General features: G+C 54.0%; 2 long non-coding RNA genes across 2 annotated transcripts in view; one reads left to right on the forward strand and one right to left on the reverse strand.

Annotated features, from left to right (window-relative positions):
* Window positions 1–23,644, reverse strand: part of LOC135321558 (uncharacterized) — a 941,446-nt gene that overhangs the window by 363,482 nt on the left and 554,320 nt on the right. The window lies entirely within an intron of this gene.
* On the forward strand, window positions 361–22,512 carry LOC135321553 (uncharacterized). The gene is made up of 4 exons (XR_010381409.1): window positions 361–485; window positions 1,700–1,853; window positions 20,447–20,621; window positions 22,199–22,512. It is a non-coding gene; the product is annotated as an uncharacterized LOC135321553 (long non-coding RNA).

The following is a 23,644-nucleotide window of genomic DNA, read 5'->3' on the forward strand; positions in this document are numbered from 1 at the left end:
TTCTGTGGTTTTTAGCCGACGCGGGACCTGGCGCGGCTCCGGTGTGGCCCGGCAGCGCCCGCCCACCTGCGGCGGCCCCGGAGGCCCAGGTAAGTGGGGTGGTCATGATCTTTTGGACCTCGTCCTGGGAAAGGTGATCTTCCCGTTCTCCCGGCAGCCGTTCCTGGCCTCGTCTGCAGACTGTGTGTCCTGTGACGGGTCTGGCGTGGCGTGTCGCTGCCTTTTTCAGACTCAAAATTCTTGCCCAGGAGCCAGTGGGCTGCTTTTCCCGGGAGCCCGTCGCCTTGGCTGGTGCCTGCAGGAGCCATTAGGGAGTGCTTAGGAGCCGGGGCCCGCAGCGTGAGGAGGGTGAGCCCTCGCTCCACACTGACTTCTCCTGGCTCGGCTGACTCCTTCCTGACCTCCTGCACCTGGGGTTGCTCCTGGGTCACTGAGACGGATTTCTGTGTCGTCGTTCTTTTGACTGGTTTCCCGGCTCAGGCCAGGTAATTCTCCTGTTTAGAATGTCCATTCAGATCCTGGTAACTGGAAAAGGGGCAAAGCCCTCCCTCCAGCTTTGTACGGTGTGCTTTGTGCAACTTTGAGTCTTCCTGGTTGTGGTAAAAGTCACAGCCCGTCACTGTCTTTCTCGGTAGGTAAGTGTGTCTTGGCCGCTGCCTCCAGTTGTACTCTGGGCAGAAAAGCTTGGCTCTCTGAGATGGTGCATTTGTAGTAGGGAATAGAGCCTGGAAGGGAAAGAGCCCGCCGTGAAAATGCCTCCTTCCCTTCGGGGGAATTCCGATGCGCACCAGAGTGGGTACATTGTGTTTGTCCCCCACCCTGCGCCGGGTCGGGCCTGCCCTGGAAGCTGTCAGAGCTGCTCGTCGGTCTCATGGCACACCGTGGGATTTTGCGCACGAGCTGGTACAATCCCTTTGGTGTCACGTGTGGGGTTGAGACTCCCCACGTCACTCTCCCATAGCACGCAGTTAGGGGGCGTTCCATAGCGAACGTAAAATCCAGACGTCCCTGAGGATAGGGATGATTGTAGCGGAGCCTGAGTCCCTTCTGAGGACAGCCTTGTCCCCTCAGGAACCCTTGGCCAGCTCCGCTGCAGGACTCCGTGATGCCCAGCTCCACAGGGCTCTTTGCGCCCAGGGGCAGCCCCTGCGGGGCTGAGGAGGGCCCTTTGTGAGGAGGGGGCCGAGAGGGCCTGGCAGGGTCCTGCAGGCAGAGCCCTGCAGGCAGAGCGGTGACCCTGGTGCGGCTCTGCTCGCTCGTGTGGAGAATGAGCTCTTCACATCCGTCCCGTCTCCGTGTTACTGGTCCGCGCCGGGCAAGCTTGCGTGGAGCTGGGGAAGGTGGCGGGGAGGGCCGTCCCGCCCAGAGCGGCTGGCTGTTGGGAAGGCGCTAGTTTGCCCGTGTGCTGGAAGCTCTGTGTGCAGCCTCTCGGGCAGGAGGACCCTTGGCTTCCTCCACTTGGAGACAGCGGCGGCGGTGACGTGCGGCGTCAGGGTCGTATCCCCGTTTCACCCTGTGCGGCCCAGGCTGCAGGCAGGCCCCAGAGGGCTGGGCGGAGCGTGTGGCACCCTGCTGCTCTCTGGGCACCCGGTGGAGGTGAGGGTGCCCGGTGCCGACGGCTGCTGCTTTGGGTTTCGTCTCTTGTCGGTGTTGGTGCTTTTGTCTGTCACCCAACCTAGCCCTCCCTTCTGTCCTGCAGTTCACCCCGTGGGCGGGAGGGCCCCAACCTTTCCGAGGACCAGCCTTCGTGGCCTGCCCCGGGTGCGGCCCGTCGTCGCCCAGCTGGGCACCTGCACCTGGTCCCCTTTGGTGCCCTGTGCAACCTCGCCCCCCACCTCCAGCTGCTCCGCTCGGTAAGAGGAAAGCATAATCCTCTGTTTCTTCCTTGAGTCACTGCAGAAGAAGGGCAGATCGCTCTCCGGGGCTTCCCCGTGCACGGGCGGCCGTGACTGTGCTCACGGCCGTGTCCCTCTGGTCCCGTAGCAGACGCATTTGATGGACCGCGTCTTCCCCGTCCTGCCCTGGGGAGGGAGGTGTCTGTTGTAGAGGGAAAGACGGTCCTCTGATGGAGGGCAGACGTGTCGGTTCTGTACACGGGCCTTAAAACAGACACCACGTTCCGGGCTCCCTGGAGGACAAGCCCACCCCTGTCACAGTCTGCAGCGAGTGGAGCCCTGACCTTCCACAGCCGATGATCGGTTATGGAAGAAATACCCGAACCCGGGGCCTGTGGTCTCTTCAGTCAAGGGTCCTGAGACCTGTCTCCCACTCGGTCTGATGTGAGACTTAGTGTGATACGGGGAACAATGCCTCAAAGGTCTTTTGCGCTTCAGCAAACTAACATGTTTTGTAAGGCAGTGAACCGTGAAAGAGTGTATTGTATTTTATTTTATCTATGCCGAGAAGCTAGTTGACACGGGGAAGGACATAGGTTAGTGGTAAATAGAATGCTTGCTTAGCATGCCGAATTCCGTGTGCTCATTCCCGGTACCTCCATTTAAAAACAGAAGAAAAGGAAAAACAAAAACAAGAGCAAACTTCAAATGTTAGAAATACATAGTGCGCAAACCCAACTTCCATATCCATTCTTTTTACGTGTTTTCCTCTTACTACTTGGTTTGAAATATATCCCAACCGTGACTTAAGCATATTTTTTCAGAAAATGCTCTAAATCTTTGAAAGTCTTTTCTGCCACTTTTGTTTTGACACATCCACTAACGGAGATAGACGCACATGGTGGTTTAAATATAGAATCGTGAATATTCTCATTAATGTACCTGTAACTACATTTTACAGATGGTGTGTCAGTGCGCCACTTTACAGAAGAGAGAGGAAGAGAATCTTCCTGGGATGAGGTACAGTCTTTTGTTGTTAATATACTTGTTTGACTATATAAGTACCAGGGGATTCTGAGACATAACCCGGGGATTGGTGTGAGTGGGCTTTTTCACGTATGCAACTGCTGATGAGAATTTTTGACTTATGTTTTTAACTTACATTTTAGGATGTGATTCTGTGCTTAATGCCATAGGACTGGATAATGCACTTGTGTTCATTTTCCAAACTCACCTAGAGAAACCAGTTTCTGTGTGGGCATTCTTTTTTTCAGGGTCTTTCCCTTAGAGTTTATTAGAGGATATTGAAAAGAAATTCATCCCTGGGAAAGTTAGGTGTATCTTGGAGTTGGTTCTTGTTTTAGCCGTCCTCACTTGAAATTAATTAAGTGATGTTTCATTTTCAAGGCAGCATGTTTTGTCTTTCCATTCCACCGCCAGTAACAGTGGTCTAGTTTCCTAAATGCCTTACGCTGTTTCCCACCTGCTCCTTTTACTCAGGCTGCCCTTCCACAAAGCCCCTCCACATCCCCCCTCTGCGCTGGATCTCACTTTTATGAAACAGTGTGGTCTTCCCTGCATTCCCTTAGCTATCCACGTGCAGCGGACTCTCGTGTCCTTTGTGGCGTTACTGTACCCGTTCACCTCATTTGTAGAGCTGTTGAAACTTTTCTGTGCTGATTTGTTTTCATGGATCCTGTGCCTCTGGCAGAACAGAGAGGAGAATCTGCCTTTTACTTGTACCGCCAGCTTCTCCCAGGATAGGGCTTATGTTCTGATAGCTTCGGTAAATAACTGTTGTCTACCTGACTGACTAAGCGTATGCACATGATCTGAAGTTTGGTTCCTGATTTATCTTGTTTTGTGTTCCTAGGAAGGGGCGACTAAGCCCGAAATTACAAAACCGGAGTATGCTACTGGGACTGTAGAAGTGGCTCTGCAGGAGCTGACGGATCATAAAACACTGAGCTCTGTTGGTGGAGCACACGGAGCTTATTATACACTGGGTAAGTTAGTGAACTTGGCTGGCATTTCTTGTCCTATGTGCCTTGAAATTAGTGCGCTCTGGGGGGAAGGGTATATGTAGCTCAGCAGTAGAGAGAATGTGGGCTTAGCATGCAGGAGTTCCTGGGGTCAGTATCCAGTTCCTCCAAGAAACGAGTGTGATACGGGGAAGGAAGGAAGGAAGGAAGGCGCAAAGGTGCTGTTTCGCTTCAGCAGTGTCTTCGCAGGAAAGCTTAATCCTCCATCCTTTTCTGTGGTTTTTAGCCGACGCGGGACCTGGCGCGGCTCCGGTGTGGCCCGGCAGCGCCCGCCCACCTGTGGCGGCCCCGGAGGCCCAGGTAAGTGGGGTGGTCATGATCTTTTGGACCTCGTCCTGGGAAAGGTGATCTTCCCGTTCTCCCGGCAGCCGTTCCTGGCCTCGTCTGCAGACTGTGTGTCCTGTGACGGGTCTGGCGTGGCGTGTCGCTGCCTTTTTCAGACTCAAAATTCTTGCCCAGGAGCCAGTGGGCTGCTTTTCCCGGGAGCCCGTCGCCTTGGCTGGTGCCTGCAGGAGCCATTAGGGAGTGCTTAGGAGCCGGGGCCCGCAGACGTTGACTGTGTGTTTCTCGAAACAGCGTGAGGAGGGTGAGCCCTCGCTCCACACTGACTTCTCCTGGCTCGGCTGACTCCTTCCTGACCTCCTGCACCTGGGGTTGCTCCTGGGTCACTGAGACGGATTTCTGTGTCGTCGTTCTTTTGACTGGTTTCCCGGCTCAGGCCAGGTAATTCTCCTGTTTAGAATGTCCATTCAGATCCTGGTAACTGGAAAAGGGGCAAAGCCCTCCCTCCAGCTTTGTACGGTGTGCTTTGTGCAACTTTGAGTCTTCCTGGTTGTGGTAAAAGTCACAGCCGGTCACTGTCTTTTTTCGGGAGGTAAGTGTGTCTTGGCCGCTGCCTCCAGTTGTACTCTGGGCAGAAAAGCTTGGCTCTCTGAGATGGTGCATTTGTAGTAGGGAATAGATCCTGGAAGGGAAAGAGCCCGCCGTGAAAATGCCTCCTTCCTTCGGGGGAGTTCCGATGTGCACCAGAGTGCGTACATTGTGTTTGTCCCCCACCCTGCGCCGGGTCGTGCCTGCCCTGGAAGCTGTCAGAGCTGCTCGTCAGTCTCATGGCATACCGTGGGATTTTGCGCTCGACCTGGTACAGTGCCTTTGGTGTCACGTGTGGGGTTGAGACTCCCCACGACACTCTCCCGTAGCACGCAGTTAGGGGGCGTTCCAAAGCGAACGTAAAATCCAGACGTCCCTGAGGATAGGGATGATTGTAGCGGAGCCTGAGTCCCTTCTGAGGACAGCCTTGTCCCCTACGGAGACCTTGGCCAGCTCCGCCACAGGACTCAGGGATGCCCAGCTCCCCAGGGCTCTTTGCGCCCAGGGGCAGCCCCTGCGGGGCGGAGGAGGGCCCTTTGTGAGGAGTGTTCAGAGAGGGCCTGGCAGGGTCCTGCAGGCAGAGCCCTGCAGGCAGAGCGGTGACCATTGTGCGGCTCTGCTCGCTCGTGTGGAGAATGAGCTCTTCACTTCCGTCCCATCTCTGTGTTCCTGGTCCGCGCCGGGCAAGCTTGCGTGGAGCTGGGGAAGGTGGCGGGGAGGGCCGTCCTGCCCAGAGCGGCTGACTGTTGGGAAGGCGCTAGTTTTCCCGTGTGCTGGAAGCTCTTTGTGCAGCCTCTCGGACAGGAGGACCCTTGGCTTCCTCCACTTGGATTCAGCGGCGGCGGCGACGTTCGGCATCAGGGTCGTATCCCCGTGTCCCCCTGTGCGGCCCAGGCTGCAGGCAGGCCCCAGAGGGCTGGGCGGAGCGTGTGGCACCCTGCTGCTCTCTGGGCACCCGGTGGAGGGGACTGTGCCCGGTGCCGACGGCTGCTGCTTTGGGTTTCGGCCCTTGTCGGTGTTGGAGCTTTTGTCTGTCATCCAACACAGCCCTCCCTTCTGTCCTGCAGGTCACCCCGTGGGCCGGAGGGCCCCAAACTTTCCGAGGACCAGCCTGCGTTGCCTGCCCCGGTTGCGGCCCATTGTCGCCCAGCTGGGCACCTGCACCTGGTCCACCTTGGTGCCCTGTGCAACCTCGCACCACACCTCCAGCTGCTCCGCTCGGTAAGAGGAAAGCATAGTCCTATGTTTCTTCCTTGAGTCACTGCAGAAGAAGGGCAGATCGCTCTCCGGGGCTTCCCCGTGCACGGGCGGCCGTGACTGGGCTCACGGCCGTGTACCTCTTGTCCCTTAGCAGACGCACTTGATGGACCGCGTCTTCCCCGTCCTGCCCTGGGGAGGGAGGTGTCTGTTGTAGAGGGAAAGAGGGTCCTCTGACGGAGGGCAGACGTGTCGGTTCTGCACACGGGCCTTCAACAGACACCACATTCCGGGCTCCCTGGAGGACAAGCCCGCCCCTGTCTCTGTCTGCAGCTAGGGGAGCCCTGACCTTCCACAGAAGATGATCTGTTATGGAAGAAACACCCGAACCCGGGGCCTGTGGTCTCTTCAGTCAAGGGTCCTGAGACCTGTCTCCCACTCGGTCTGATGTGAGACTTATTGGGATACGGGGAAGAAGGCCTTAAATATCTTTTGCACTTCAGCAAACTAACATGTTTTGTAAGGCAGTGAACCGTGAAAGAGTGTATTGTATTTTATTTTATCTATGCCGAGAAGCTAGTTGACACGGGGAAGGACATAGGTTAGTGGTAAATAGAATGCTTGCTTAGCATGCCGAATTCCGTGTGCTCATTCCCGGTACCTCCATTTAAAAACAGAAGAAAAAAAAACAAAAACAAGAGCAATCTTCAAATGTTTGAAATACATAGTGCGCAAACCCAACTTCCATATCCATTCTTTTTACGTGTTTTCTTCTTTCAACTTGGTTTGAAATATATCCCAACAATGACTTAAGAATTTTTTTTCAGAAAATGCTCTAACTCTTTGAAAGTCTTTTCTGCCACTTTTGTTTTGACACATCCACGAACGGATATAGACGCACATGGTGGTTTTAATATACATTCGTGAATATTCTCATTAATGTACCTGTAACTACATTTTACAGATGGTGTGTCAGTGCGCCACTTTACAGAAGAGAGAGGAAGAGAATCTTCCTGGGATGAGGTATATTCTCTTGTTGTTAATGTCCTTGTGTGTCTATATAAGTACCAGTGGATTCTGAGACATAAACCGGGGGTTGGTGTGAGTGTGCATTTTCACGTTTGCATCTGCTGATGAGAATTTTTGACTTATGCTTTTAACTTACAGTTTAGGATGTGATTCTGTGCTTAATGCCGTAGGACTGGATAATGCACTTGTGTTCAATTTCCAGACTCACCTAGTGAAACCAGTGTCTGTGTGGGCATTTATTTTTCAGTGTCTTTCCCTTACAGTTTATTAGAGGATATTGAAAAGAAATTCATCCCTGGGAAAGATAGGTGTATCTTGGAGTTGGTTCTTGTTATAACCATCCTCACTTGAACTTAACTAAGTGATGTTTCATTTTCAAGGCAGCATGATTTGTCTTCCCATTCCACCGCCAGTAACAGTGGTCTAGTTTCCTAAATGCCTTACGCTGTTTCCCACCTGCTCCTTTTACTCAGGCTGCCCTTCCACAAAGCCCCTCCACATAACCCCTCTGTGCTGGATCTCTCTTTTATGAAACAGTGCGGTCTTCCCAGCATTCCCTTAGCTATCCACGTGCAGCGGACTCTCCTGTCCTTTGTGGCGTTACTGTACCCGTTCACCTCAGTTGTAGAGCTGTTAAAACTTTTCTGTGCTGATTTGTTTTCATGGATCCTGTGCCTCTGGCAGAACAGAGAGGAGAATCTGCCTTTTACTTGTAACGCCAGCTTCTCCCAGGATAGGGCTTATGTTCTGATAGCTTCGGTAAATAACTGTTGTCTAGCTGACTGACTAAGCGTATGCACATGATCTGAAGTTCGGTTCCTGATTTATCTTGTTTTGTGTTCCTAGGAAGGGGCGACTAAGCCCGAAATTACAAAACCGGAGTATGCTACTGGGACTGTAGAAGTGGCTCTGCAGGAGCTGACGGATCATAAAACACTGAGCTCTGTTGGTGGAGCACACGGAGCTTATTATACACTGGGTAAGTTAGTGAACTTGGCTGGCATTTCTTGTCCTATGTGCCTTGAAACTAGTGTGCTCTGGGGGGAAGGGTATATGTAGCTCAGCAGTAGAGAGAATGTGGGCTTAGCATGCAGGAGTTCCTGGGGTCAGTATCCAGTTCCTCCAAGAAACGAGTGTGATACGGGGAAGGAAAGAAGGAAGGAAGGCGCAAAGCTTTTGTTTCGCTTCAGCAGTGTCTTCGCAGGAAAGCTTAATCCTCCATCCTTTTCTGTGGTTTTTACCCGACGCGGGACCTGGCGCGGCTCCGGTGTGGCCCGGCAGCGCCCGCCCACCTGTGGCGGCCCCGGAGGCCCAGGTAAGTGGGGTGGTCATGATCTTTTTGACATCGTCCTGGGAAATGTGATCTTCCCGTTCTCCCGGCAGCCGTTCCTGGCCTCGTCTGCAGACTTTGTGTCCTGTGACGGGTCTGGCGTGGCGTGTCGCTGCCTTTTTCAGACTCAAAATTCTTGCCCAGGAGCCAGTGGGCTGCTTTTCCCGGGAGCCCGTCGCCTTGGCTGGTGCCTGCAGGAGCCATGAGGGAGTGCTTAGGAGCCGGGGCCCGCAGATTTTGACTGTGGGTTTCTCGAAACAGCGTGAGGAGGGTGAGCCCTCGCTCCACACTGACTTCTCCTGGCTCGGCAGACTCCTTCCTGACATCCTGCACCTGGGGTTGCTGCTGGGTCACTGAGACTGATTTCTGTGTCGTCGTTCTTTTGACTGGTTTCCCGGCTCAGGCCAGGTGATTCTCCAGTTTAGAATGTCCATTCAGATCCTGGTAACTGGAAAAGGGGCAAAGCCCTCCCTCCAGCTTTGTACGGTGTGCTTTGTGCAACTTTGAGTCTTCCTGGTTGTGGTAAAAGTCACAGCCCGTCACTGTCTTTCTCGGTAGGTAAGTGTGTCTTGGCCGCTGCCTCCAGTTGTACTCTGGGCAGAAAAGCCTGGCTCTCGGAGATGGTGCATTTGTAGTAGGGAATAGAGCCTGGAAGGGAAAGAGCACGCCGTGAAAATGCCTCCTTCCCCGCGGGGGAATTCCGATGCGCACCAGGGTGCGTACGTTGTGTTTGTCCCCCACCCTGCGCCGGGTCGGGCCTGCCCTGGAAGCTGTCAGAGCTGCTCATCGGTCTCATGGCACAACGTGGGGTTTTGCGCACGAACTGGTATAGTCCCTTTGGTGTCAGGTGTGGGGTCAAACTCCCCACGTCACTCTCCCGTAGCACGCAGGTAGGGTGCGTTCCGTAGCGAACGTAAAATCCAGACGTCCCTGAGGATAGGGATGATTGTAGCAGAGCCTGAGTCCCTTCTGAGGACAGCCTTGTCCCCTCAGGAGCCCTTGGCCAGCTCCGCCGCAGGACTCCTGGATGCCCAGCTCCCCAGGGCTCTTTGGGCCCAGGGGCAGCCCCTGCGGGGCGGAGGAGGGCCCTTTGTGAGGAGGGGGCTGAAAGGGCCTTTCAGGGTCCTGCAGGCAGAGCCCTGCAGGCAGAGCGGTGACCCTGGTGCGGCTCTGCTCGCTCGTGTGGAGAATGAGCTCTTCACTTCCGTCCCATCTCTGTGTTCCTGGTCCGCGCCGGGCAAGCTTGCATGGAGCTGGGGAAGGTGGCGTGGAGGGCCGTCCCACCCAGAGCGGCTGGCTGTTGGGAAGGCGCTAGTTTGACCGTGTGCTGGAAGCTCTGTGTGCAGCCTCTCGTGCAGTAGGACAGTTGGCTTCCTCCAATTAGAGACAGCGGCGGCGGCGACGTGCGGCGTCAGGGTCGTATCCCCGTGTCCCCCTTTGCGGCCCAGGCTGCAGGCAGGCCCCAGAGGGCTGGGCGGAGCGTGTGGCACTGTGATGCTCTCTGGGCACCTGGTGGAGGGGAGGGTGCCCGGTGCCGACGGCTGCTGCTTTGGGTTTCGGTTCTTGTCGGTGTTGGCGATTTTGTCTGTCATCCAACCCAGCCCTCCCTTCTGTCCTGCAGGTCACCCCGTGGGCCGGAGGGCCCCAACCTTTCCGAGGACCAGCCTGCGTGGCCTGCCCCGGGTGCGGCCCGTCGTCGCCCAGCTGGGCACCTGCACCTGGTCCCCTTGGTGCCCTGTGCAACCTCGCCCCCCACCGCCAGCTGCTCCGCTCGGTAAGAGGAAAGCATAGTCCTCTGTTTCTTCCTTGAGTCACTGCAGAAGTAGGGCAGATCGCTCTCCGTGGCTTCCCCGTGCACGGGCGGCCGTGACTGTGCTCACGGCCGTGACCCTCTGGTCCCTTAGCAGACGCACTTGATGGACCGCGAATTCCCCGTCTTGCCCTGGGGAGGAAGGTGTCTGTTGTAGAGGGAAAGAGGGTCTCTGACGGAGGGCAGACGTGTCGGTTCTGCACACGGGCCTTCAAAAGACACCACTTTCCGGGCTCCCTGGAAGACAAGACCGCCCCTGTCACTGTCTGCAGCGAATGGAGCCCTGGCCTTCCACAGCCGATGATTGGTTATGAAAGAAACACCTGAACCCGGGGCCTGTGGTCTCTTCAGTCAAGGGTCCTGAGACCTGTCTCCCACTCGGTCTGATCTGAGACTTCGTGTGCCATGGGAAAAAGGCCTCAAAGATCTTTTGCTCTTCAGCAAACTAACATGTTTTGTAAGGCAGTGAACCGTGAAAGAGTGTTTTGTATTTTATTTTATCTATGCCGGGAAGCTACTTGACTCGGAGAAGGACATAGGTTAGTGGTAAATAGAATGCTTGCTTAGCATGCCGAATTCCGTGTGCTCATTCCCGGTACCTCCATTTAAAAACAGAAGAAAAAAAAAAAACAAACACAAGAGCAAACTTCTAATGTTAGAAATACATAGTGCGCAAACCCAACTTCCATATCCATTATTTTTACGTGTTTTCCTCTTACTACTTGGTTTGAAATATATCCCAACAGTGACTTAAGAATTTTTTTTTCAGAAAATGCTCTAACTCTTTGAAAGTCTTTTCTGCCACTTTTGTTTTGACACATCCACGAACGGATATAGACGCACATGGTGGTTTTAATATACATTCGTGAATATTCTCATTAATGTACCTGTAACTACATTTTACAGATGGTGTGTAAGTGCGCCACTTTACAGTAGAGAGAGGAAGAGATTCTTCCTGGGATGAGGTACAGTCTCTTGTTGTTAATGTCCTTGTGTGACTATATAACTACCAGGGGATTCAGAGACATAAACCGGGGGTTGCTGTGAGTGTGCTTTTTCACGTTTGCATCTGCTGATGAGAATTTTTGACTTATGATTTTAACTTATATTTTAGGATGTGATTCTGTGCTTAATGCCGTAGGACTGGATAATGCACTTGTGTCCATTTTCCAGACTCACCTAGTGAAACCAGTGTCTGTGTGGGCATTCTTTTTTTCAGGGTCTTTCCCTTACAGTTTATTAGAGGATATTGAAAAGAAATTCATCCCTGGGAAAGTTAGGTGTATCTTGGAGTTGGTTCTTGTTTTAGCCGTCCTCACTTGAAATTAATTAAGTGATGTTTCATTTTCAAGGCAACATGTTTTGTCTTCCCATTCCACCACCAGTAACAGTGGTCTAGTTCCCTTAATGCCTTACGCAGTTTCCCACCTGCTCCTTTTACTCAGGCTGCCCTTCCACAAAGCCCCTCCACATCCCCCCTCTGCGCTGGATCTCTCTTTTACGAAACAGTGCGGTCTTCCAAGCATTCCCTGAGCTATCCATGTGCAGCGGACTCTCCTGTCCTTTGTGGCGTTACTGTACCAGTTCACCTCTGTTGTAGAGCTGTTGAAACTTTTCTGTGATGATTTGTTTTCATGGATCCCGTGCCTCTGGCAGAACAGAGAGTAGAATCTGCCTTTTACTTGTACCGCCAGCTTCTCCCAGCATAGGGCTTATGTTTTGATAGCTTATAAATAACTGTTGTCTACTTGACTGACTAAGCGTGTGCACATGATCTGAAGTTCGGTTCCTGATTTATCTTGTTTGTGTTCCTAGGAAGGGGCGACTAAGCCCGAAATTACAAAACCGGAGTATATTACTGGGACTGTAGAAGTGGCTCCGCAGGAGCTGACGGATCATAAAACACTGAGCTCTGTTGGTGGAGCATACGGAGCTTATTATACCCTTGGTAAGTTAGTGAACGTGGCTGGCATTTCTTGTCCTCTGTGCCTAGAAACTCGTGTGCTCTGGGGGGAAGGGTATATGTAGCTCAGCAGTAGAAAGAATGCGGTCTTAGCATGCAGGAGTTCCTGGGGTCAGTATACACTTCCTCCAAGTAACGAGTGTCATACAGGGAAGGTAGGAAGGAAGGAAGGCGCAAAGTTTTTGTTTCACTTCAGCAGTGTCTTCGCAGGAAAGCCTAATCCTCCATTCTTTTCTGTGGTTTTTAGCCGACGCGGGACCAGGCGTGGCTCCGGTGTGGCCCGGCAGCGCCCGCCCACAAGCGGCGGCCCCGGAGACCCAGTTAAGTGGGGTGGTCATGCTCTGTTGGACCTCGTCCTGGGAAAGGTGATCTTCCCGTTCTCCCGGCAGCCGTTCCTGGCCTCGTCTGCAAACTGTGTGCCCTGTGACGGGTCTGGCGTGGCGTGTCGCTGCCTTTTTCAGACTCAAAACTTTTGCCCAGGAGCCAGTGGGCTGCTTCTTTCGGGAGCCCGTCGCATTGGCTGGAGCCTGTAGGAGTCATGAGGGAGTGCTTAGGAGCCGGAGAACGCAGACTTTGACTGTGGGTTTCTCGAAACAGCATGAAGAGGGTGAGCCCTCGCTCCACACTGACTTCTCCTGGCTCGGCTGACTCCTTCCTGACCTCCTGCACCTGGGGTTTATCCTTGGTCACTGAGAGGGATTTCTGTGTCGTCGTTCTTTTGACTGGTTTCCCGGCTCAGGCCAGGTGATTCTCCTGTTTAGAATGTCCATTCAGATCCTGGTAACTGGAAAAGGGGCAAAGCCCTCCCTCCAGCTTTGTACGGTGTGCTTTGTGCAACTTTGAGTCTTCCTGGGTGTGGTAAAAGTCACAGCCCGTCACTGTCTTTTCTCGGGAGGTAATTGTGTCTTGGCCGCTGCCTCTAGTTGTACTCTGGGCAGAAAAGCCTGGCTCTCGGAGATGGTGCATTTGTAGTAGGGAATAGAGGCTGGAAGGGAAAGAGCCCGCCGTGAAAATGCCTCCTTCCCTTCGGGGGAATTCCGATGCGAACCAGTGTGCGTACGTTGTGTTTGTCCCCCACCCTGCACAGGGTCGGGCCTGCCCTGGAAGCTGTCAGAGCTGTTCGTCGGTCTCATGGCACACCGTGGGGTTTTGCGCACGAGCTGGTACATTCCCTTTGGTGTCAGGTGTGGTGTTGAGACTCCCCACGTCACTCTCCAGTAGCACGCAGGTAGGGTGTGTTTCGTAGCGAACGTAAAATCCAGACGTCCCTGAGTATAGGGATGATTGTAGCAGAGCCTGAGTCCCTTCTGAGTACAGCCTTGTCCCCTCAGGAGCCCTTGGCCAGCTCCGCTGCAGGACTCCGGGATGCCCAGCTCCCCAGGGCTCTGTTCGCCCAGAGGCAGCCCCTGCGGGGTGGGGGAGGGCCCTTTGTGAGGAGGGGGCAGAGAGGGCCTGGCAGGGTCCTGCAGGCAGAGCCCTGCAGGCAGTGCGGTGACCCTTGTGCGGCTCTGCTTGCTCGTGTGGAGAATGGGCTCTTCACGTCCGTCCCGTCTCCGTGTTCCTGGTCCGCGCCGGGCAAGCTTGCGTGGAGCTGGGGAAGGTGTCGGGGAGGGCCGTCCCGCCCAGAGCGGCTGGCTGTTGGGAAGGCGCTAGTTTGCACGTGTGCTGGAAGCTCTGTGTGCAGCCTCTCGGGCAGGAGGACCCTTGGCTTCCTCCACTTGGTGACAGCGGCGGCGTCGACGTGCGGCTTCAGGGTCGTATCCCCGTGTCCCCCTGTGCGGCTCAGGCTGCAGGCAGGCCCCATAGGGCTGGGCGGAGCCTGTGGCACCATGCTGCTCTCTGGGCACCCGGTGGAGGGGAGGGTGCCCGGTGTCGACGGTTGCTGCATTATGTTCCGTCTCTTGTCGATGTTGGCGCTTTTGTCTTTCATCCAACCCAGCCCTCCCTTCTGTCCTGCAGGTCACCCCATGGGCCGGGGGGCCCAAACCTTTCCGAGGACCAGCCTGCGTGGCCTGCCCCGGGTGTGGCCCGTCGTCACCCAGCTGGGCACCTGCACCTGTTCCCGCTTGGTGCCCTGTGCAACCTCGCCCCCCACCGCCAGCTGCTCCGCTCGGTAAGAGGAAAGCATAGTCCTCTGTTTCTTCCTTGAGTCACTGCAGAAGAAGGGCAGATCGCTCTCCGGGGCTTCCCCGTGCACGGGCGGCCGTGACTGTGCTCACGGCCGTGAGCCTCTGGTCCCTTAGCAGACGCACTTGATGGACAGCGAATTCCCCGTCCTGCCCTGGGGAGGGAGGTGTCTGTTGTAGAGGGAAAGAGGGTCCTCTGACGGAGGGCAGACGTGTCGTTTCTGCACACGGGCCTTCAACAGACACCACGTTCCGGTCTCCCTGGAGGACAAGCCCGCCTCTGTCACTGTCTGCAGCGAGTGGAGCCCTGGCCTTCCACAGCCGATGATTGGATATGGAAGAAACACCTGAACCCGGGGCCTGTGGTCTCTTCAGTCAAGGGTCCTGAGACCTGTCTCCCACTCGGTCTGATGTGAGACTTCGTGAGCTATGGGATAGAAGGCCTCAAAGATCTTTTGCGCTTCAGCAAACTAACATGTTTTGAAAGGCAGTGAACCGTGAAAGAGTGTTTTGTATTTTATTTTATCTATGCCGAGAAGCTAGTTGACTCGGGGAAGGACATAGGTTAGTGGTAAATAGAATGCTTGCTTAGCATGCCGAATTCCGTGTGCTCATTCCCGGTACCTCCATTTAAAAACTGAAGAAAAGAAAAAAGAAAAACAAGAGCAAACGTCAAATTTTAGAAACACATAGTGCGCAAACCCAACTTCCATATTCATTCTTTTTACGTGATTTCCTCTTACTACTTGGTTTGAAATATATCCCAAACATGACTTAAGAATTTTTTTTCAGAAAATGCTCTAACTCTTTGAAAGTCTTTCCTGCCACATTTGTTTTGACACATCCACGAACGGAGATATACGCACATGGTGGTTTTAATATACATTCGTGAATATTCTCATTAATGTACCTGTAACTACATTTTACAGATGGTGTGTCAGTGCGCCACTTTACATAAGAGAGAGGAAGAGATTCTTCCTGGGATGAGGTACAGTCTCTTGTTTTTAATGTTCTTGTGTGACTATATAAGTACCAGGGGATTCTGAGACATAAACCGTGGGTTGGTGTTTGTGTGCATTTTCACGTTTGCATCTGCTGATGAGAATTTTTGACTTATGCTTTTAACTTACAGTTTAGGATGTGATTCTGTGCTTAATGCCGTAGGACTGGATAATGCACTTTTGTTCATTTTCCAGACTCACCTAGTGAAACCAGTTTCTGTGTGGGCATTCTTTTTTTCAGGGTCTTTCCCTTAGAGTTTATTAGAGGATATTGAAAAGAAATTCATCCCTGGGAAAGTTAGGTGTATCTTGGAGTTGGTTCTTGTTTTAGCCGTCCGCACTTGAAATTAATTAAGTGATGTTTCATTTTCAAGGCAGCATGTTTTGTCTTCCCATTCCACCGCCAGTAACAGTGGTCTAGTTCCCTTAATGCCTTACGCTGTTTCCCACCTGCTCCTTTAAGTCAGGCTGCCCTTCCCCAAAGCCCCTCCTCATGCCCCCTCTGCACTGGATCTTTCTTTTAGGAAACTCTGTGGTCTTCCCAGCATTAACTGAGCTATCCACGTGCAGCGGACTCTCCTGTCCTTTGTGGCGTTACTGTACCCGTTCACCTCAGTTGTAGAGCTGTTGAAACTTTTCTGTGCTGATTTGTTTTCATGGATCCTGTGCCTCTGGCAGTACAGAGAGGAGAATCTGCCTTTTACTTCTACATCCAGCTTCTCCCAGGATAGGGCTTATGTTCTGATAGCTTCGGTAAATAACTCTGGTCTACCTGACTGACTAAGCGTAGGCACATGATCTGAAGTTCGGTTCCTGATTTATCTTGTTTTGTGTTCTTAGGAAGGGGCGACTTAGCCCGAAATTACAAAACCGGAGTATGCTACTGGGACTGCAGAAGTGGCTCCGCAGGAGCTGACGGATCATAAAACACTGAGCTCTTTTGGTGGAGCAAACGGAGCTTATTATACACTGGGTATGTTAGTGAACGTGGCTGGCATTTCTTGTCCTCTGTGCCTAGAATCTAGTGTGCTCTGGGGGGAAGGGTATATGTAGCTCAGCAGTAGAGAGAATGCGGGCTTAGCATGCAGGTGTTCCTGGGGTCAGTATCCAGTTCCTCCAAGAAACGAGTGTGATACGTGGAAGGAAGGAAGGAAGGAAGGCACAAAGGTTTTGTTTCGCTTCAGCAGTGTCTTCGCAGGAAAGCCTAATCCTCCATTCTTTTCTGTGGTTTTCAGCCGACGCGGGACCTGGCACTGCTCCCGGGTGGCACGGCAGCGCCCGCCCACCTGCGGCGGCCCCGGAGGCCCAGGTAAGTGGGTTGGTAATGCTCTGTTTGGCCTCGTCATGGGAAAGGTGATATTCACGTTCTCCCGGCAGCCGTTCCTGGCCTCGTCTGCAGACTGTGTGCCCTGTGACGGGTCTGGTGTGGCGTGTCGCTGCCTATTTCAGATTCAAAACTTTTGCCCAGGAGCCAGTGGGCTGCTTCTCCCGGGAGCCCGTCGCCTTGGCTTGTGCCTGCAGGAGCCATGAGGGAGTGCTTAGGAGCCGGGGCCCGCAGATTTTGACTGTGGGTTTCTCGAAACAGCGTGAGAAATGTGAGCCCTCGCTGCACACTGACTTCTCCTGGCTCGGCTGACTCCTTCCTGACCTCATGCACCTGGGGTTGCTCCTGGGTCACTGAGACGGATTTCTGTGTCGTCTTTCTTTTGACGGGTTTCCCGGCTCAGGCCAGGTGATTCTCCTGTTTAGAATGTCTATTCAGATCCTGGTAACCTGAAAAGGGGCAAAGCCCTCCCTCCAGCTTTGTACGATGTGCTTTGTGCAACTTTGAGTCTTCCTGGGTGAGGTAAACTTCACAGCCCGTTACTGTTTTTTCTCGGGAGGAAAGTGTGTCTTGGCCGCAGCCTCCAGTTGTACTCTGGGCAGAAAAGCCTGGCTCTCGGAGATGGTGCGATTGTAGTAGGGAATAGAGGCTGGAAGGGAAAGAGCCCGCTGTGAAAATGCCTCCTTCCATGGGGGGGAATTCCGATGCGCACCAGAGTGCGTACGTTGTGTATTTTCCCCAAACCTGTGCCGGGTCGGGCCTGCCCTGGAAGCTGTCAGAGCTGCTCGTCGGTCTCATGGCACACCGTGGGGTTTTCCGCACGAGGTTGTACAGTACCTTTGGTGTCAGGTGTGGGGTTGAGACTCCCCACCTCACTCTCCCGTAGCACGCAGGTAGGGTGCGTTCCATAGTGAACGTAAAATCCAGACGTCTCTGAGGATAGGGATGATTGTAGTGGAGCCTGAGTCCCTTCTGAGGACAGCCTTGTCCACTCAGGAGCCCTTGGCCAGCTCCGCCACAGGACTCCGGGATGCCCAGCTCCCCAGTGCTCTTTGAGCCCAGGGGAGCCCCTGCGGGGCGGAGGAGTGCCCTTTGTGAGGAGGGGGCAGAGAGGGCCTGGCAGGGTCCTGCAGGCAGAGTCCTGCAGGCACATCGGTGACCCTGGTGTGGCTCTGCTTGCTCGTGTGTAGAATGAGCTCTTCACGTCCTTCCCATCTCCGTGTTCCTGGTCCGCGCCGGGCAAGCTTGCGTGGAGCTGGGGAAGGTGGCGGGGAGGGCCGTCCCGCCCAGAGCGGCTGGCTGTTGGGAAGGCGCTAGTTTGCCCGTGTGCTGGAAGCTCTGTGTGCAGCCTCTCGGGCAGGACGGCCCTTGGCTTCCTCCACTTGGAGACAGCGGCGGCGGTGACGTGCGGCTTCAGGGTCGTATCCCCGTGTCCCCCTGTGTGGCCCAGGCTGCAGGCAGGCCCCAGAGGTCTGGGTGGAGCGTGTGTCACCGTGCTGCTTTCTGGGCACCCGGTGGAGGGGAGGGTGCCCGGTGCCGACGGCTGCTGCTTTGGGTTTCGGCTCTTGTCGGTGTTGGCGCTTTTGTCTGTCATCCAAGCCAGCCCTCCCTTCTGTGCTGCAGGTCACCCCGTGGGCCGGAGTGCCCCAAACTTTCCAAGGACCAGCCGTTATGTCCTGCCCCGGGTGCGGCCCTTCGTCGCCCAGCTGGGCACCTGCATCTGGTCCCCCTTGGTGCCCTGTGCATCCTCGCCACTCAGCACCAGCTGCTCCGCTCGGTGAGAGGAAAGCATAGTCCTGTTTCTTCCTTGAGTCACTGCAGAAGAAGGGCAGATCGCTCTCCGGGGATTCCCCGTGCACGGGCGGCCGTGACTGGGCTCACGGCCTTGTCCCTCTGGTCCCTTAGCAGACGCACTTTATGGACTGCGTCTTCCCCGTCCTGCCCTGGGGAGGGAGGTGTCTGTTGTAGAGGGAAAGAGGGTCCTCTGACGGAGGGCAGACGTGTCGTTTCTGCACACGGGCCTTCAACAGACACCACGTTCCGGTCTCCCTGGAGGACAAGCCCGCCCCTGTCACTGTCTGCAGCGAGTGGAGCCCTGACCTTCCACAGCCGATGATCGGTTATGGAAGGAACACCTGAACCTGGGGCCTGTGGTCTCTTCAGTCAAGGGTCCTGAGACCTGTCTCCCACTCGGTGTGATATGAGAGCGATTGTCATATGGGAATGAAGGCTCAAATTTTTTTTTCCTTGAATATAGTCTGCTCTGATTAGCCTAATCCTCCATCTGTTCTGTGTTTGTTTCCGATTCAGTACCTCGTGTGTCTCCTGTGTTCCCCGGTAACTCCCACCCTCCTTAGGTGACCACGGAGGCCTAGATAAATTGGGAGGTCTTTTTCGGTGGATGTGTTTCTGGGATATTTATTCTTTTTGTTTTTTCAGCAGCCTCTTGTGGCCTCGTCTGTAGACTGTGTGTTCTGTTATGAGTCTGTCATGTCTTTTTTTTTCAAATTCAAACTCTTGCCCAGTTTCCATTGGCTTTTCCTCTCCCCCTGTCACCTTGAGTGTTACTTGCAGAAGCCATCAGCGAGGGAGTGCATGAGGGCTGAAGACCTCAATTTTTGACTCTGTTTTTCTTAAAATAGCATAAGAATGGTGAGCCCTTGCTCCATACTGACTTCTCCTGTCTCGGCTAATTCCTTTTTTCCTACTTCTCTTGGGATTGCTCCTGTTTCACTGAGACCGTTTCCTGTTGTCATTCTTTGAATGGTTTCCAGTCTCAAACTGTGGGATTCTCCTTTGTATAATGCCCATTCAATTCCTTGTAACTGAAAACTGATCTAAGCCACCCCTCCAGCCTTACACCGTGGTGTTTGTGCAACTTTGAGTCTTCCTGTGTGTGGTAATATCACAGGCCATCACTGTCTCTTCTGGGGAGGTAAAGGTGCCTTCCCCGCTGCCTCCAGTTGTACTCTTGGGCAGAAAAGCCTGACTCTCAGAGATGGTGCATTTGTAGTAGGGAATTGAGGCTAGAAGGGCAAGTGCCCGCCATGATAATGCCTACTTCCCTGCAGGACCAATTTGCACAAGAGTCCTGGCATCATGTTCTCCATCCCGCGGTGGGTCGGTTCTGCCCTGGAAGCTGTCAGAGCTTCTTCTCTGTCTCATCACACACCGTGGGATTTTCCACCTGAGCTAAAATCCTGTTGGTGTTATTTGCAGGATTGAGACTTCCCCCTTCCCTTTCCCATATGACAAACGTATTGTGCTTTTCCTAGCGAACTTAAAATCCAGACATCCCTTCGAATAAGGATGTTTGTAGTGGAGACTGACTCCCTTCTGAGGACAGCCTTGTCCCCTCAGAATCACTTTGCCAGCTCCCCCACAGGACTGCGGGATGCCCAGCTCCTCAGAGCTCATTGCACCCAGGGGAAGCTCCTGCTGGCGGAGGAGGGCCCTTTGTGATCTGGGAGTAGAGAGGGTCTGGCAGGGTCCTGCAGATAGAGCAAGTACCCAGGTGCGGCTCTGATTCTATGTGGAAAACCAGGCCTTCACTTCCTTTCTTTCTCTGTGTTTCTGGTTCATGCAGACCATGCTTCTGTGGAGCTGGGGAAGGTGTCAGGGTGGGTTGTCCTGCACAGAGAGGCTTCCAGTTTGGGAGGTCCTACTTTATCAATTTGCTGGAACCTCTGTACATCATCTCAGGCAGGACTCTCACCTTCCTCCACTTACAGACACCGGTGGTGTCATGTGGCAACAGTGTTTTATCCCCAAGGTCGAGTGTGTGGCCCTGTGCTGCTGTCTGGGCACCCGGTGGAGGGGAGGGTGCCCGGTGCTGACAGCTGCTGCATTGGGTTTCAGGTTCTGTAGGTGTTGTTCCTTTTGTCTGTCATCCAACACAGCTCTCTCTTCTGTTCTGCAGGTCACTGTGGATTCCCGATGTCCTGGTAATTGTGCAGGACCACTTGGTGTGCCTCACCTGATGGGACACCCAGCGTCACTTCTCAGAGGCTATTCATCACCACCACCCCCACCTCTGTTGTGGCCTATGCGGTCTCACCCACTGCCACCCCCACCACCACCGGTTACAGCACTCGGTAAGATGAGAGCATGTGCTTCTGCTCCCTTGTCGAGTCTTTGCAGAAGGGGAGATGGCACTCCAGGGCCTTGCGATGCCTGAGGAAATCTGACTTGGGACATTGTGACGTCTGTCTAGCTTCCCAGCACACACATCTGATGGACTGTGTCATTTCCCCATCCTGACCTGGGAAGCAGATGTCTCTTGTATAGAACAGAATAGACTTTTGACAGAATATCAAATGAATTTGAAGTCCCAGTTTGGCAGATGTGCCTCTTGCATGGACCATGTGATGTGCTCTGTGAGGGGTGAAGCACACCCCTAACTTCAGGGGCTCATGGGGTTGCCTTGAGGGGTAAGGGAGCGAGTGAGGGAGAGAGACATTCACAGCAGACAGCTTGTCACCATAGCAGATGTGCCCGTGCAGGGCCTCAGAGTGCAGAAGAGGGACACGTGAGCCACACAGGAGTGAATAAGAGGGTGTGGAGGGGAAGAAAGAAATTGAAGGGCTGCCCAGTGGGCATTTGTTGGGTTCACTCAGATGGAGCTGGAAGGTCACTCCTGGCAGGGCGGGCAGCTCAGGCGGGCCGTGTGAATGCGGCGTGAGGTCCACTCAGAGCCACTTGTGTGTGCAGGGGACTCAGTGCGGCCATGCACGTATCCCCTTCAGAACCCAGTGCCTTCAGAAGGCCCTCAGTTCACAACCTCATATAAAGATGATTGTTCTCTTGGGTTTATGAAAGTTCTGGGTCTGGATGAAATCTCTGGATATCAGAGAAACTGAAATTTAGCTTGTTTTTTTCAGGGTAATTTGTGTGGCTGAAGTTTTCTTTTGCCCCAGTGATTTGAAAAGTGCAGGCAGGATTTAGATCAGCTGAGCAGGTGCCTTGCCCTTCAGCATGAGGCAGGTTCTTTGGGGGAAGTCAGGGGTGATCAGGAGACACCCTGTAGGACCCCTGTCCCTACACCCCTGCTCCCTCCTGTCACCATGCCCACTGTCAGCTTGGCATCTCCACATTTATATCACAAGATCCAATTTCTGATTCTTTGAGTTCTTGCAGTTCATCCCCTAACACCAAGACTCAGTGGGGCCCCCACAGGGTCTCAGTGTTGTTCTCTGTGAGCCGGGGGGTAACGCTGGTCCCTGACATCATTGTGAGGAGGGTTGGGTCAAGCACACACATTGTTTTGCAAAATGACTGGGACATATTTCTCACTCAGCATTCTCATAGTTTAAAAGAAAGTGTCTGCACACAGAATTATCAAAAGAGACCTTAGGAAGTACATTAAATTAAACTGAAGATATAAGAGCTCAGGCCCAGAGCTTACCATTCTCTGCTTTAAACATAAGGCAAAAGGTCCCTTTCTTCTATTAAATATTAGGTCTTACTAGTTAAAGAAGGAAATATAATAATGAGAATGTGCACATTTTGAGATCTGTGTCTGAGATGTTAAAATAATTATTTTCATTCTGTATAGACAAGGAGATGCACACACAGACTACAGTGTCTGTCAGAGGCCATACATACATTAGAGAAGACAAAATCAGGAAAAAATAAGATCCTATTAAAATAAATAACTCCTTTTGCCTTACAGCACAGTCCATTTGCCAACTGAAGGGGCCCCTCAGCTGTGGCAATTATGTGTTTAGAGAAGATGTCAGAGGTGCATTACGGCCCGAATGTTTCCCTGCTCCAACCTGGCCCCTCTGCTGTTCTCTCCTATTGTCACCCCTAATGAAATTGTCACAGTTCTCTCTGTGTCAGTGTCTGCTTCCTGGAGGACTAGTGGTCACACCCTCTTGAGGGCATGCAGTGATTCACGGGCACACAACTCACAAACCAGCAGGAACTAAGATGACATGGCAGATGCAAGGTTACCCCTTCAGGGCAGCAGTGACCACAGGGGCCCCGGGGCTCCTCCTGGGTGGTGGGTACAGCCTGTGTCTAGATCTAGTGATGGCTGTGCTGCTTCAGTCGGTAAACACTCACTGGGCATGTGGGGCCTGTCAGTCACAGGGGTGTCCGGTCATGAGCTAGATGACCAGAATGAAGTGGCCGTGTCTCATGGTGAGGAACGGATGAGGTGCAGGGAGGCCATGGGCATCCAGCGAGAGGCCCTGCACTGACCAGGCCCGTGCCCCCGCCCTGCATCAGCTGCACAGCAGCCCCGGCTCCAGGCAGACCCTGAGGGGGGCTGAGGGCGGTAGTGCTCTCAGTGGGCCCCATGAGAGCCCTTCATCCTCCCACAGCCTCCCGACTCTGAGGTGGGAGGGGCAGGGTCAGTGGTTGGGGTGCCACCACTGCCAGGGAGAAGGTGTTGGGCATAAAAAGAGTCCACTCCACTCTGCACCAGCTGTCCCTGGAGCCCACGGGGCCCTCCCTCCTTCCAGGTGGGGGAGGCAGCCAGCCCTGCAGCAGCTCTGGGGTCCAGGCTGGGCCACAAACAGGTCAAGGTGAGACTGCTGCGCTGCCCAGGAAGTGGGGGGGATCAGCGATGCAGCAGCAAATGCCAGCAGGAGCAGCTCTGTAACCGGGCTCCTCCACTGTGAGCAGAGCTGGGGCTGGAACATCGCTGTGAGTGTGGGAGTGCTGGGAGAGATGTGGCCCTGTGGCTCTGTGGCCCTGGACAGGGCTAGACCTGAGCTCAGGGCCTGAGGGCCTGGGGGAGAGGCAGAGAAAGACACACGCAGGGAGAGACAGTGTGTGAGTGAGAGAGAGAAAGGTGGGGGTCAAGTCCTAGAGAGGGACAGGAGGTGACAAGAGAGGGACACCAGGTGGGGGGAAGCAGAGACAAGAGGAGGCAGGAAGGAAAGAGGGAGCCAGCCCAGGGTGCATGGTGGGGGACGATGGGCCAGGGTGCCTGGGAAGGGGAGTTGGCCCATCCTTCACTAAGCCGTGTAGCTGCCACTGTCAGGGCCGCAGGGACCAGCAGCCTGCCCAGCTAGACAGGCACCATCGGCCCTCAGGAAGGGCCCTCCGGCCACTTCCAAGGTAAGGAGGACCAGGAGGGCTCTCCCCAGCACCACAGCAGCACCATCTC

This window comes from Camelus dromedarius, chromosome 6 (assembly GCF_036321535.1).
Source record: "Camelus dromedarius isolate mCamDro1 chromosome 6, mCamDro1.pat, whole genome shotgun sequence".
NCBI lineage: Eukaryota > Metazoa > Chordata > Mammalia > Artiodactyla > Camelidae > Camelus > Camelus dromedarius.